The sequence below is a fragment of the Corvus hawaiiensis genome, chromosome 15, assembly GCF_020740725.1.
Source record: "Corvus hawaiiensis isolate bCorHaw1 chromosome 15, bCorHaw1.pri.cur, whole genome shotgun sequence".
NCBI lineage: Eukaryota > Metazoa > Chordata > Aves > Passeriformes > Corvidae > Corvus > Corvus hawaiiensis.
This window is the reverse complement of record NC_063227.1, coordinates 11,421,628-11,435,525: the sequence shown is the minus strand read 5'-3', so window position 1 is coordinate 11,435,525 and position 13,898 is coordinate 11,421,628. Positions and strand designations below refer to the sequence as shown.

The window sequence follows — 13,898 nt, the reverse complement described above, 5'->3', positions numbered from 1 at the left end:
GAAGAATCAACTCTAAAACTTGTAGGCTGAGATAAGAGCAGTTTAATAATAGAAAACAAAGCAAAATACAACAATAATTGTAAATAATAATAATGAAAATAAATAGGGGAAAAAATCCCCAAATAACTGATGCCCAATTTTAATAAATGGTTAAAAAGTTTTTTTTTTTGGTTGAGAAGAAGTTAAAAGTTGCTTGTTAGAGGAGTGGGGGTATGCAGTTAATGAGTTAATTGTTATTGCGATTGTACGGGTGTAATGTTGCCATGTACCCACTAGATGGGGACACTAATGGGGGAAAGTAGTGGGTCTATAGAAAGGAGGGGAATGCTCTAGAATGTTCTTAAGACAACCCAATAATCATGATGTAGACACTTTGAAGGATTATTGGTTAAGGGGCAAACCAATCACTCCACGCCCCAGAGACTGACAGAATTGAACACTAATGAGGATCCTAGCAACGAGCCATCAGAGGGAGGATCTGAGCTGCACCAATCACAGCATCAAAAGAGACTATAAGAACTGCTCCGGGGCTCAGCCCCCCCGTCTTCCTGAGGGACCTGAGTCCGAGGGAGTGCTCTGTGTGATGCACAGTTTGTTTTTCTGGGTTGTCGAGTGGGACTTGAGCTTACCTCGGGTCTCTGCTCCTGGTTTTCTTTTTAATAAATGAGCAGACTTTTATTCCACCCAAAAAAGTCCAAGCCTCATTTATAACACTATAAAATTGCTCACCACATGCTGAGCAATGCCAGACCCTTTCCAGGTAACTCCCCCAGTTTATCTACTGGGCATAAGATTCCACGGTATGGAATATCCCTTTGGCCAGTTTGGGTCATCTGTCCCAGCTGTGCTCCTTCACTGTTTCTTTTCTGTACCTCCTCACTAGCAGACCATGAGACATCAAAAATATTCCTTGACTTAGGATACAACAACTTAGAAAAAACCAAAACATTGGTATACTATCAACATTATTCTCATTCTGAATCCAAAACGCAGCATTGTACCAAATACTGAGAAGAAATCAACTCCACCTCAGCTGAAACCAAGACAGGCGGTTTTAGGGACTGCAGCAAAGTTCCAGATGATCAGAGGTAGGAAAGGGGATCACACCCTTTGGCTTCTCAAGTTCATTTCTCTCTAGGGCCAACAGAGCTCCTTGCCCCCTTGTTCCAGTCTTCTTCCACATCCTCTTCCTCTTTGCTTCCTATCCCCTATTCATCATCCAGTTAGAAAAAAGTCCAAGCCAGAGGACTGCCCCTTCCTCCTGCTTCTCTGGAGCTTTGTTATCCTGCTCCTGAGGACCAGGAGGCCTGCCAGGACCAAACATAGGGTCAGGCTGCACGTGCCATGCACACCCTTTACCTTGACCCAGCAGCCCCTGGCCAGCTGGGAGCCATCTCAGGTTCACTGTACAAGCCAACAGTGTTGGGAATCTAATTTATCTACACTTTCAGCCAACTCCAAAACTGATTAATAACTTGCCAGCATATTTTAGTGCTTACTGTATTTTCTCCATGAAGGGAAACAGCACAAATAGTTCTTGTGTCAGATCAAGTTCATAGTTAGGTAACAGAGGCAAACTTTGGAATACAGCCCTTTGTGCTCAATCTCAGCATTATCTGCAATTAAAATGAGTAACAGAGAGGATAGGTGAAGTAAGTCTGGACCTAATCAGAAACTGGTAGCCAGCAGGTGGTTTTGTGGCCAACAATTCAGGCTTTCCCTACAGTTCTACTTTGGTGATAATCCTACCTTTTATGAGTGCAAAAACGGTTCAAAAAACATGTGCTATGGCCACTTCAGATTTTGAGACAAGAAGGAATTAGTGTCCATATTGGCAGAACAGCCTGTAAAAATATTGCCAAAGTTCGCACCCATCTTTGAGAAGCCAGTACAACTTCTCTGGAGAGATGACACCAGATTATACTCCATTTGTGTTTCACCTCCTGCCCTGTAGCTGCCTTGGTATGACTCAGTTGTTCAGCAGCACAATGATTTCTCCATGGCAATGCTTTTCCACTTTGCTTTTAGATGATGCATGTGTCATACCCTGATTCTGTAGCCAGTCTGACCTCTGGAATATTCTCCGAAAGCTGATGATTAGAGACAGTTATTGGCACTGTTTCTGGTAAGAGTTTTCTATTTCACACACACCATTTTCCCACCAATATGAAATCTATTCTCTAAATATTGTGTGTGTTTATGCTGCTGTGGGATGGTTTAGTGGGAATGATTTCTTCGCTTGTGATGGTTCTCCTTTCACCAGCACAGTTACCAGCTTTTCAAAGTCTATAAATCTATGAATATGAGTGTGAGCATGAAAGGCTGAGGAGCAGAAGGGACAACCTCAGTCACTCTTTCCTGCAATGTTTATTATCATGTCATCCCTTCTAGAAATCTGTCAATCTGTTTGGAACATTAGGTAGAAGAACAAATAGCGGTTACACACTTTTATCTTTCCAGTCTAAACTACTATAAGAGCAGCCAGATGCTGATTTCTGTGGAGGAATGGAAGTATATCTTGTATTATTTCTACATGCTCTTCTAGGAGCCAGACATTTTCATCTGTGGATCTCTTGTGTTTCTTTGGCTGTGGCCTGACAACAGGATGTTCCGTAAGTTTAGTGTTAAAGGCTTTATCAGGAGCTTTTTCAGTTAGGATCAAAAGATCCTTTCAAGATGGCTTTTTAAACTCGTAGTTATGCTTTTCTTGCAGAATTCTAGGACAATAATATATAAACAGTATTTAAAAACTTATTTAAGCAGTATTTCCAACAAAAACAGATCTGCTCGTGAATTATGTGTTGAGAAACTGATAATTCAATGTGCACAAGGTCTTCTCTGCTTCTGGGCCTCTCAAGCAGGTAGCTATGGAAAACCAGATGACTCTTCTCACATCATTGAATGATTTGTCCAATTCTGCTGGAAAATTGTAACCTTTTAATGAGTGAGTGTTACCCTCTCACAAGCCCTTGCCAGTCATCTGAAAGCAGATTTCAGCCATTTATAAGCACTTTGGTTTTTTTCAGTAGATAGAGTTTTTCCACTTACGTTAAGGGACAAGGTTTTCACCTGATGCCAGGACAGCTAATTCCAGCCATTAATACTTGCCATGCTTTCACTGCTGGGCTGTCAATTAAACCCATGCCTTTTCCAGCCATGTGTTCTACGCTGTATTTCCCCAAACAGTGAGGGTGAGGGAGGAAGGGTAAAGAATCCAAACTGATTAAGTGGTGTTAGGGTCTGTGTTTGTCTAAGAAGGTGTATGTTGCAGATATTTTTTACTCAGCCTTGAACTGCAGTTCATGTTAGAAAATCCCACTGAACAAAGGATGTAAAAACTACACAGCTTTTCAGATCTCCATCTGATTATGTGATGCAAAAGTAAGAATAGGACCACACGAAGATCTGTATTACAGAAGGAATGCTCCTATTTCCTGTGATGAGTTTTTGATATCATGTAAGAAAATGACATCTCTTATCCACAAAGGTATTTTCCCCTTACTTGATGTCAGAAGGAAGGAAACCCCCAACCTGTCCCCAATGAGGCATCCCACAGTGCCTATGATAACTCCCACTATGGTCTTGTGCCTTTTCCTATATGAGAAAACTTTCCCTTTCATCTAATATTCAAGGTGTATGTGGGTATATATAGGCAGCGTATGGTGCATAAATCAAACACAGCTTTCCTTGAACCCAAAATGCTGTTGCTCTGTATCTTCTTGGTGAGTTGCTGCTTACCTGGCTCAATGGGAGGTGCAATAGAAGAATTTCAAGCAAACCTCAAGGCTCTAGTGGCTCTAGCAAACAAAGAGGTGGGTTGTTATCTCTTTTTCTTCATTTCCTACAGTTCTTTTGATGGAAATAGAAAATGAAGTCCAGGCTAGTTTCAGCTCTAGTTGGCATGTCCTGTGTTTTGTTTGTTAAAGTTGAGATGCTCGAGGCACTGCGTGTCAAGCTTTCCTCAGAAGCTGGTGCGGTAGTTGTTTCCCCAAAGGAAGTTCAGAAATAGAAAACCTGATGAAGATGATACGTAGTTAGAGATGTTTAACAATGTGGCAGTCACTTAGAGGAGAAATACTTTCTAACAGTATATTCTTTTTAAAAATTTTAGATCTTTCTTCCAGTACCCAAGGGGAAATTTCAGGTAAGGCTTTCAAACTTCTTTATTCTGCTGTTGTTAATTATTTGAAAAATGATGGTGCTTTGTAGCAGATCTTGAGGGAAAGAGACTACTAAAAAAGACTGAATCTCACTAAAAAGGAATACATATGCTAATGGTTCATGGGCATTTCTGTCAAATTCAGTGAACTTACTTGTTTGGAAAGCTATGAAAATAAATAACCAATTCTGTGGCCATGGTCTCTGGGAATTGGTTATACTCCTACTGAAGGCAGTCTCAGGAGTTCTTGCAGAGAGATAACTACTGAAGCTGTTCTCAACATTACTGCGTGAAGTGCAGACCCTGAACATCACCTGCTGTCATTTAGAACCAAAGGTGGTAAATGGGGTTAGTACTTGAAGCACTAAAATGTTCTCACTTTTTGGCAAACAAACAAGTTGAGTGTTATAAAGCACCATAAAGTTTGTGTCTGAAGGAAGCTATTTGTTGGCACAAGAAGTTATTGCCCACAACCCTGTTGATCAGTGGTTTCAGTTTGTGGTCTGCAGATTTCTCAAGTTCTGTGAACTGAAAAAGGTTCATGAAAAATAATTAAGAACAGCCAGCCTGTTGTTTTAGAGGAAAAAATGTTTAGAGCTTGAAGCTTTAAAGAAGGTTAAGATGTAGACAGAGGGGTACAGTGCTTCTGTCGTGTGTGGGAGATACAGCTGGGAGAGGGATTTGGCAGATCTAACATCCTCGGGCTAGTCAGTATGGTTTTGATAAAACTGCAACCCCAATGGATTTTAGTCTGCTTTTACAATTCTTTTCTCTATTTTCCTTTATAACAATTTAAAAAATGTGTTTCTTTTCTCTCCTGCTGTAGATTTTTAATCAAACCCCAGAAAACATAGGAAAGTACCTCTTTCTGTGTTTGTACAGAAATAGACAATAGGTAATTTCTGTTTCTGCTATGCATGCAAATACTTATTGAATTTACTGAAAGATAAAAGTCAACTAATTTGGCAGAATATAATTTTGCTGTTACTTGATTTTTTTTTAGTGCAGTCATGTTCCCTGTCAACTTGAAAGAACCATAGAAGGGCTGAAACTTTCCTTTAAGAGTAATCCAGCAAGAGCCCATATTTCTCTGATGGAGAAAAACATGGATCACATAACATCAACTTTAAAGAAAACACATACAGTAAGTTTCTCATGAATTATTTTTAGTCATAGAATCATGGAATGGTTTGGGTTGGAAGGGACCTTAAAGCTCATCTAGTTCTAAGTCCCCTGGCTGAATTAGGGACACCCTAGGTAAAAATATGAAATTATGTTATTGTACCACTCACTTTTTTTCAAAACATGAAATTAATCATCTCAGCATCCTGGCCGAGTAAAGTCAACAGCAAAATTTTGATGCCATCTCTGCATAGCCTTAGTTTCACAGTGTTGAGCATTACGGCTGCTGCTCAGCAGTGGTTTTACAGGAAATACCTGAATTCACAGAGTCTGGATGGGAGTTAGAGTTTCCTAAAAGATGCATCACCTGTAGGCAAATTCTGGAACTTGTCATTATCCAGGACACTAATAAGAAAAGGCCCTAAGGCACACCTCAGTAAGCAAAGTCAACCAGGAAGAAGTATTCCTAATTCTCGAATGTCTTCTCTCTGTTCATTCGTGCAGATCTGTCTTTCCTTCTGATTAAACATCCCCTTGAACAACCACCGACAGCTTCTCAGCAATATGTTCTTATTTCCTCCATTATTTTGACTATTACCTGTTGCTATTATCATTATTGCAGCAACCTGAGAACACCAGATCCTGTCCAATGAGAGACCTGCCCCAACAGACAGCCCTGAAGCACTTCATGAGTTACTTCCAGAAGGTGCACGAGAACTGCTGGGAGTCCTGATGACAGGTGTTGGCACCCCAAATACTTGGAGACAACTAGACCCAACACTAGAGTTGGTTCTGATGGAAGACAGAGCACCAGGAAGAGACACCACAATGTTAACATGAATGTTTCATGTATGAATTATCAGATATTTATGCCTTATTGCAAGTATTAATGTATTTATTTAATTTATAGAGACCTTTTATATTTGTGCACAGTCCTAGTATTCAAAGTGATAATGAGTAAAAGAACTTAAAAGTATTAATTATATTGTGGAGGTTATGCACTATAATAACTAGAGTATAAGTCAAGGCTATATAAGTGAAATAAAAAAATATACAGATTAAGCATCAGATCCATTGATGTGCTCTTCTGTAGGCACTTACAAAATTGTCGAATACTTATCATCTGAAAGCAGGAATAAAAAGGAGAGAAGGCTGTCTTTTCAATATGTGCATAATTAAGTTTGAGAACAATTGTTTCCCTGTAATTCTACAACATAATTGCAGTACAGTATACCTGCATGATACACACTCTTTATTTAATTAATATATTCAGTGTGCGAGCAGATCATATTTATTTTAATATTACTCCAAATTTATTTTCAACCCATGGTATCTTCAAATTTTGTAGTAGAGTCAGGAATTAGTGTTGTTGGCTCAGTGACAAGCCAAAACAAAACCCTGAGCAGGTCTCTGGGTTATTGCCATAGAAATATAATGATAATTATCAAACAGAAACAGTGGTGGTAGCAAAGGTTGTCTAATTTAGGCTGGATTTATTTGTTTGGTTTTTCTTCTCAGATTGCCTAAAGCTGTATTTTTTATGAAGTGAAGAATGGGTTTACGAGTCACTTTTCCTAAATAAAAATATGACATTTTTCTAGAACTTGAAGTGTCAGAGGAAAACAACACTCTTGCTAGTGTATGGAAACATACCCTGAATTCCAAATGAAATGCTGAATTCCAAATGAAATGGCTTCATTTAGCTGGCTTTTGGGGCATGAAGCAGTTTGAGGACCTGCCCAGATAGACATTGTGTAACTTTTAAGTGAAAAATACTTGGCATAGATGTATTTTTGGGAAGTCATAGCCCATCTCTACTGAAATAAACAATAGGATTAAGAAATTGAGTTATGTCCAAGGAACCATCCGGTTTGTGATGACTGTAGCAGATAGACAAGATTTTACAAGAAATGAAAGGGTGCACAGCAAAGAGATTCCCATCTTGGTGACAGAAAAGCGAGGATAAATCCAGACACTGGTATTAGCAGTGTGACAGTGGCTAATCCAGTCAGTCTTAAAACTAATAAATCTTATCCAGAGCAAGCAAAGAGAGCAGTAAAGAGGAAACCTGGAGAACGCTGTCTCACAAGGCCATGCCCACGCTGTTAGTCACTGCCGGAGGTTTAGCAAGAGTAAAACAATGACCTTTGAATGAGCAAACATGAGACGGCACCTCTCCAAACAGGACCCTTCTGACACAGCTCCCAAGGAATCAAAAATGCATCCAGAGAAACAAAATAAGCCAGGAAACCTGTCTCACACAGAGGAGATATTTAAGTACATAAACATCAGCTCTCACAAGTAACTGTAAATGATGCACAGCTGCTAAAATTGAGGCAAGGCTAAGAAGCATCACTTTTTTCTAGTATTTTATGTTTCACTCCAGCTTTCTGCATAAAACTGAAAAGTAGGAGCAAAGGCAGCATTTTATCACAAAGTTTGCAGAAACTCTATAATCTTAATCAAAACAAACCCCTTTCAACCACCCATTGCTGAGTGATTGTAATATTAACGCAGGTCATGCTAAGAACTCACATTTCCTTCCAAAACATGCTAAAACCTGCTATAAGTGTAAACTATAATGTGCTGTACCTGCTCTGGGGACAATACTGCTCACTCACACCAAGCTAAACCTCACAAGACAAGCACAGACAAATGCTACTAAGTGCTGAAATGACCAGACTGGAGCTTAATTAACTCATTAAGCAGAAGACATCTCTAATTACAATTATGCAACTTTGCATAAGCTCAGCTCATACCTAAAGTGCATGTTTTCACTATTCCATCTCATTACGTTATAGTGGGTCCATCTGCACAGCAAAATCTCTTTTCTTTCTATTTTGTTCTTCTGGAAGTGTTTTACTTCCTGCATTAGCAGAGGTTAACAGAGTTTGGAGCACATGTAGTTCTTGTTTTATGCTCTGTGCTCTTCAGGAATAGCAGTGCTAGGATTATAAGAGAATAGAATCCTCGGGAACATTCTAAAATAGCCTGAGTGGCAGAAATGGATTTTTAGTGTGCTGCCAACATGGTGCATTATCCATTTACCACACTGTCAACCTATTGACAAGTCATTTCAAAAGAGAAAAGAAAGGTGCTCTTTCAAACCAGTTATCCAGGCACATGAAAAAGGTTTTTAGGAGCCCTGGCAGGGAAAGGCTGCACACAAAAAAGCAGAGGAAGTTGCAAGACTGGCTGTACAACTTTAAAATTCACATGCAATATACACAATGCTGTTTACCCTGTGAGTGAAGAGGAAAAGCCTTTTAAGACTTTCATTTTCAGGATGTATAGACAAAAAACCCACCCAAACTGAGGCAGAGCCTGCTCTCAGGAAGGTCTTGCTGAGTGCAGGGGACACTTGGCACTAAGGCAGGCTCCTGCTGCAGGGTGTGATGCTGTGGGAACTGAAACCCAGTGCATCGCTGCCACCATAAAAATCAGAAAACAAAGAAACTAAACATTAGGAACAAATATACTGAGTGGTTTAGGCTGAAAAAATCATAATCACAGGTTTCTGAGCTCCTACAAGTGTCATTTCCTGGTGAGGGAAGCAAAAGGATTTTAGAAAACAGAAGAGATGCTAAAGCTGCCGAAGGAAGTCCTGAGATCCGAAGCGATAAGCATCCCACTACTGTTCCTTTGCCTTGGCACTTCAGGGAGGTACATGACAGTGGATTAGGGTCTTTTTAAAACATTTCACTATTCTGGCTACCATTCCACTGGCATTTCCCATGGTGCTTAAAAGCTTTCTAATACAGCCTGGGCCAGCCAGCAATAGTGCCTTTGCTCCAGCCCAGGGCAGAGAGTGAGCAGCAGATGACATCCACATTTTGTCTGAGTCTTGAGCAACAGTTCCCTCCTTTGTCTTTTGTCTTCTGCCTTTATTTTTCTCTATAGGAAGCATCCCATTTTGTGCAACAGCTCAGTCAAGCTGGTCTTAGAGTGGGATCTGACAGAGTCCCACAGATGGCAGTGTCCAGTGGTAAAAGGGACCTGTGAAAAAATGGCCAGATATTGCACATATTGTTTCCAGAAAGCAGTCACTCCCACGGACTGCCACAGAACTGTAAATAAAATTCCTCCCAACAGCCTGTTTCCCAGGAAAAGGTTTTATTTCATGTAATTTAGATCAAAACCAGTCTTCACTAAATTTCACAATTTCCCTGGCTTGGAACTGGCCTTTGAAGAATCACCAGGGCAGTTTTGGGGCAGAGATGCTCCAGGAGCAGCACTATGGAGCAGCACTACTTTGGGATGCAAGAACAAAGTACAGGCATTTATCTTTGCTGTCCATTGTAGGAAGCAGGAATTCTGCTCATTGGTAAGAGCATCCAGACATACACATGTACCTTGCTGTACCAGCCACCCTCACAAAGGGCACCTACTGCTGCAAGGCAGCAAAAGCTAAAGAATAATTTGTTAAATGTGGTGAATATGACTCCCTCCTAGTGACCTGCTTTTTGCACTCACCTCACTCCTCTCCATTACTGTCTGTTACAAGTGAGAGTATCACTAAAGTTTAAAACAGTTTCTACAACTCCAGGAGACTGGATGAGTTTGAGGATCAGAAAATTTGTTTGGGATAAGAGAAAACTCCATTTCAAATGGATTGCTTTAAGCTAAGTTCCCAGCACAAAATATTGAAACATAACCATGTGGGAAAGGAGAGCATCTCTCCTGGAGTTGTTCCCTGGTTTCCAGAAATTTCCATTTTCTTGAGTCTGGCAGGCTAGGGTGGCACAAGATACTGCACCATAGCAGTGCTGCATTTTCTACTCACACCAGTAAAGAAACCTTATCTGACCATTGTAACTTCACGTGTATCTACATGAAAGAGCAAAACCAGCTCCTACGAAGAGTTGCAACTCAGTTTTTACGAAGCATTCACTGAGTCCATCAACTTAGTGCAGGCATAAACCTGCAGGAACCATCACAATTTCTTGACACAAAGAAGCCCTTGCCAGGGATGATCCCAGCTGGCATCAGCAGCACCTTGCACTTGCCTTTAGGAAAACTTTGTTTTCACACTCAGCATCATCTGATTGTTTTCTTAAATAATATTCCTAAAGTGGCTCAAATATGAACACTTATCACACCCTGACTCCCACTGAAATGCCTTTTTCATTAGTATCAAAAGTCATGAATTGACTGATTAGATTATTTATTCACTTCCACCCTCCTGATCATTCCAAATTGAAATAGAGACACTTTGGATAAATCCAGCAGTGTGGATTTCCACTTGCTGTCTGATACTCCAGTCTCCAGAGTTTCTTCTGAAATATTTTCTTTGCTTATTCTTATTCCTATTCCTACCAATTCTATTAGTGTTTGTGTGCCCTCACTCTGCTCATGCTCCCAGATCAGACAAATTCCAGAACTATAGGTACCAGAGATGTACACTATTGAGGTCAGGACCCATTGCTTACATTGCCCTATTTTTTTCTTACATCCTCCTTCAGCTTCTTAACCCTGCATTCATGTTAAAAACAAAACCCCAAACCATCTGTACAAAACTGAACCTGTCAGAAGATGGGACTATGATTTGTGTAGGGGCACTGAGCCAGCTTAGAGAGAAAAACAGGCACTTGAGCAGTTCTGTTACCTCAAGCAAAATAGCGGAAAAAGTGAAGGAAAAGAGGAAAAGGAAAAATCCCTGCCTTGAAAAGTACAGTGATTTTGGAATATGTCACAAGAAGGGAGAGTGGTAAAACAGCAAGCAGTGAAGGACCAATCTTGTTCCTTTGGAGCTGGGAAAAGCTGAAAGACCAGCTCATGCTACTGCTATATTTAACAAAAATACCCACGAATTCTTCGGAACAGGGAATTATCTCCTACAGACTAAGTTTATCAAGGGAAAAAGAACAGTCATACAGGTCGTACAAAGTTCTGGGACAGTGCTGGGATTCTGCAGAAGTGTCTGCAAATACCAAATGCAAGAGAGGGAGGAAAAGAAAAAGCCTGAGACAAAATCTGTTGGTGATTATGCCGGCCAGGAATGGAATTGGAGACAGATGTGCTCTCTGCGCTAAGCAGCCCTGGTGCAGGGAGGTCTGAGGTGGGGGGACACAGCAGTGTCCAGCAGCCCCATGGGCAATCCTTTGCAGTGGGGATGGGAAACACCATGCTACAGTAGATGGGCCAACTGTCGGCCAAGGAAAAGGTGAAAAAAGTGGGGTTTTCCAACAAACCTTGAGTTAAAACTGAGTTGCCTGCAGAGATCTCTAACGGTGGGGTCGAACCTCAGCCTGGCTGGCAGGTGCAGCCCAGGTACCAGCCAAAGGGGAGAGGAGGCTTTGCCTGAAAACCCAGTGTGAGTTTGAAGGAGACCAAAGGAAGGGAGCTGTGGAACACCAAAAACACAATGAGCCAAGAGTGGGGCTTAATCTTTTCAGTTTTATGGCTTACAAATTCAGCCCAAGGGCAACTGGTTGTGCCAGGCAGATTCTTTGCCTTTGCATCTCCCAGAGATGCACTTATGCAGAGTCCACAGAATCACAGAGTTCTTTGAAATTGAAGGAGTCTTAAAGACCATCTAGTTCCAAACCCCATGCCATGAGCAGGGGCACCTTCCACTAGACCAGCTTGCTCTGACCCCCACCCAACCTTGGTCTTGCACGTACAGGAATGAGGCTTTTCCAGATAACCTGTGCCAGTGTTTTACCTCCTTATTGTAAAAAGTTTCTTCCTTATTACTTGCCACATTCCTACAAGAATATTATCCTCAGAGCTGTGTGATGAGAAAGTTCTACAGATAAGTGTGAAGTGTGGAAAAAACCCTCATCTTGTTAGAGATGACAAACGGATACAGCAAAGCAGGCAGCAGCCAGCTTTCAGGTTAGCTTGAGCTAAGCCACATAACCACTACTGACTTTTGACTTCCCCAATTCAAACTATTGAGATCTTGAGGTGCTTACTCTGAAATGCTGTGACATCAGACCCCATGAGCGAAGCCAGTGGATCTGCTCCTGCCTGGCAGACATGGGGCTGCACTGCAGCCACCACCGATGCGGCCTTCAGTTCTGTAAAATTACATCATACTTTTTAAACGGAAGTAAAAAAGGAATTTTTCCAGCTTCCGGGAAAGAGGAAAACACAAGTCACTGGCTGATTTGGCCAGGTAAGACACCACAATGCCTTCAATGAATGAAGACCTTAGACTGGATGCTTGCAAACCCTTGTCAGCTCCTGTCCAGAGAATGGGCCAGTAAGGGGACCACTATCCTGACACAAAATCAACTCTGGGGCACCAATTGTGCCCATGGGGTCTGGGCTGATGCACTCAAGACACCCTGCTTCCCTTCTTCCCACCCAAAAAGGGCCACTTTGCTGTGCCTATCCCCAGTGCCACCCTGATGCTCCAGGGCAGTGGCTTCTCCTGCTGTAAATTAATTAACTCTTACAGAATGCCTGTATTTTGTCAAAATTTTGCCATAAATATTGCACAAGTGCTGTAATTTTTCCTTTCTAGGAAATGGGCCACATATTTTCCATGGGGTTCTGTTGGTGTTTTTTTCTTATACCAGTCTTTTTCCTATTGTCTAGCAGATGATCACACTCTGTGAACAAAGAAGCTTTGATTTCTAGAGCAGTGCTGTGCAGATGGCATCTGCTTGGTCATGCTTTGGGTCATTCTATGCTTTACTAATTTTCAAGTTGAAAAGCCACTCCTTTTATATTTACTACCTACTTTCCATGGAAAAGCTGATTGGGTAAGGAGGCTGGCCCAAGGTTAAACACCAAATTTACTGGAACCTTTCTCTTCCAGAAAGTCTCAAAGAATGGCTTTTTTTTTTTTTTTTTTTTAACCAGTTTTAAAATTCAACCTAAACAGTTATTTCCTTGTAGAGACCATAAAATGGTAGAGGACTGGTCCAGAACCACTTACAGGTTCTCTGAGCACATCAGGAGGATGAAGACCCATCTCTACCTTCTCTTGCTGGCTGCAGGCATCTCTGCTGCTCCCCAGATGAGCAGCATGGCTGAATTACTGACACTACTACAGCAAATGTGTGAGGTGATGACAAAGGACATTCAGGTAAATTCAATTTCCATTTTTCTAATGTAAAATTTAATATACTGAATCTTCTTGTTCTTGAATATTTAAATTTTTTTGAAAGTAAAACAATCTATGTTTTTATCTATTATATTTTTATCAGCGTTAGTGAAGAAGATATTTGAAAGGCTGAATTAATGTGTTATTTTTCAGAATCTGAGGATTGAAACTCCCAACAATATAGATGTAAGTAAAAGATTTTTAAATAAAAGTAACTTTTTTGGTTAATTTCTTCACTAGAAATGGAGGTAGTTCTTAAATTGTTGTCTTCTAAAATATTCTATTTGTATTTAAGAGCAAACAATTACTTTAAGTGTAGCTATATACAAGATATAAAATTAATTATAAAATATAAAATGTCATTAGATATAAAACATTATTAAAACCAATCAAATGATGGGTCAAAAAAGATACTGTAATATAAAAGGACAGCAACTATACTTGTTCTATGTTTTTGTAAATCTCCTGCAGAACACACACACAGAATGATTTTCTGAATCAGTTTTTTGAATGAGATACAGCTAAAAAGGAAAGAACACATTCATTCACACTTCCTGCTTG

General features: G+C 40.6%; 1 long non-coding RNA gene across 1 annotated transcript; it reads left to right on the top strand.

The window, feature by feature from the left end:
- Nucleotides 1-3,904: 3,904 nt before the first annotated feature.
- On the top strand, nucleotides 3,905-6,628 carry LOC125333543. Its single transcript, XR_007206900.1, has 3 exons — nucleotides 3,905-4,144; nucleotides 5,163-5,303; nucleotides 5,904-6,628. It is a non-coding gene; the product is annotated as an uncharacterized LOC125333543 (long non-coding RNA).
- The last annotated feature ends 7,270 nt before the right edge of the window (nucleotides 6,629-13,898 follow it).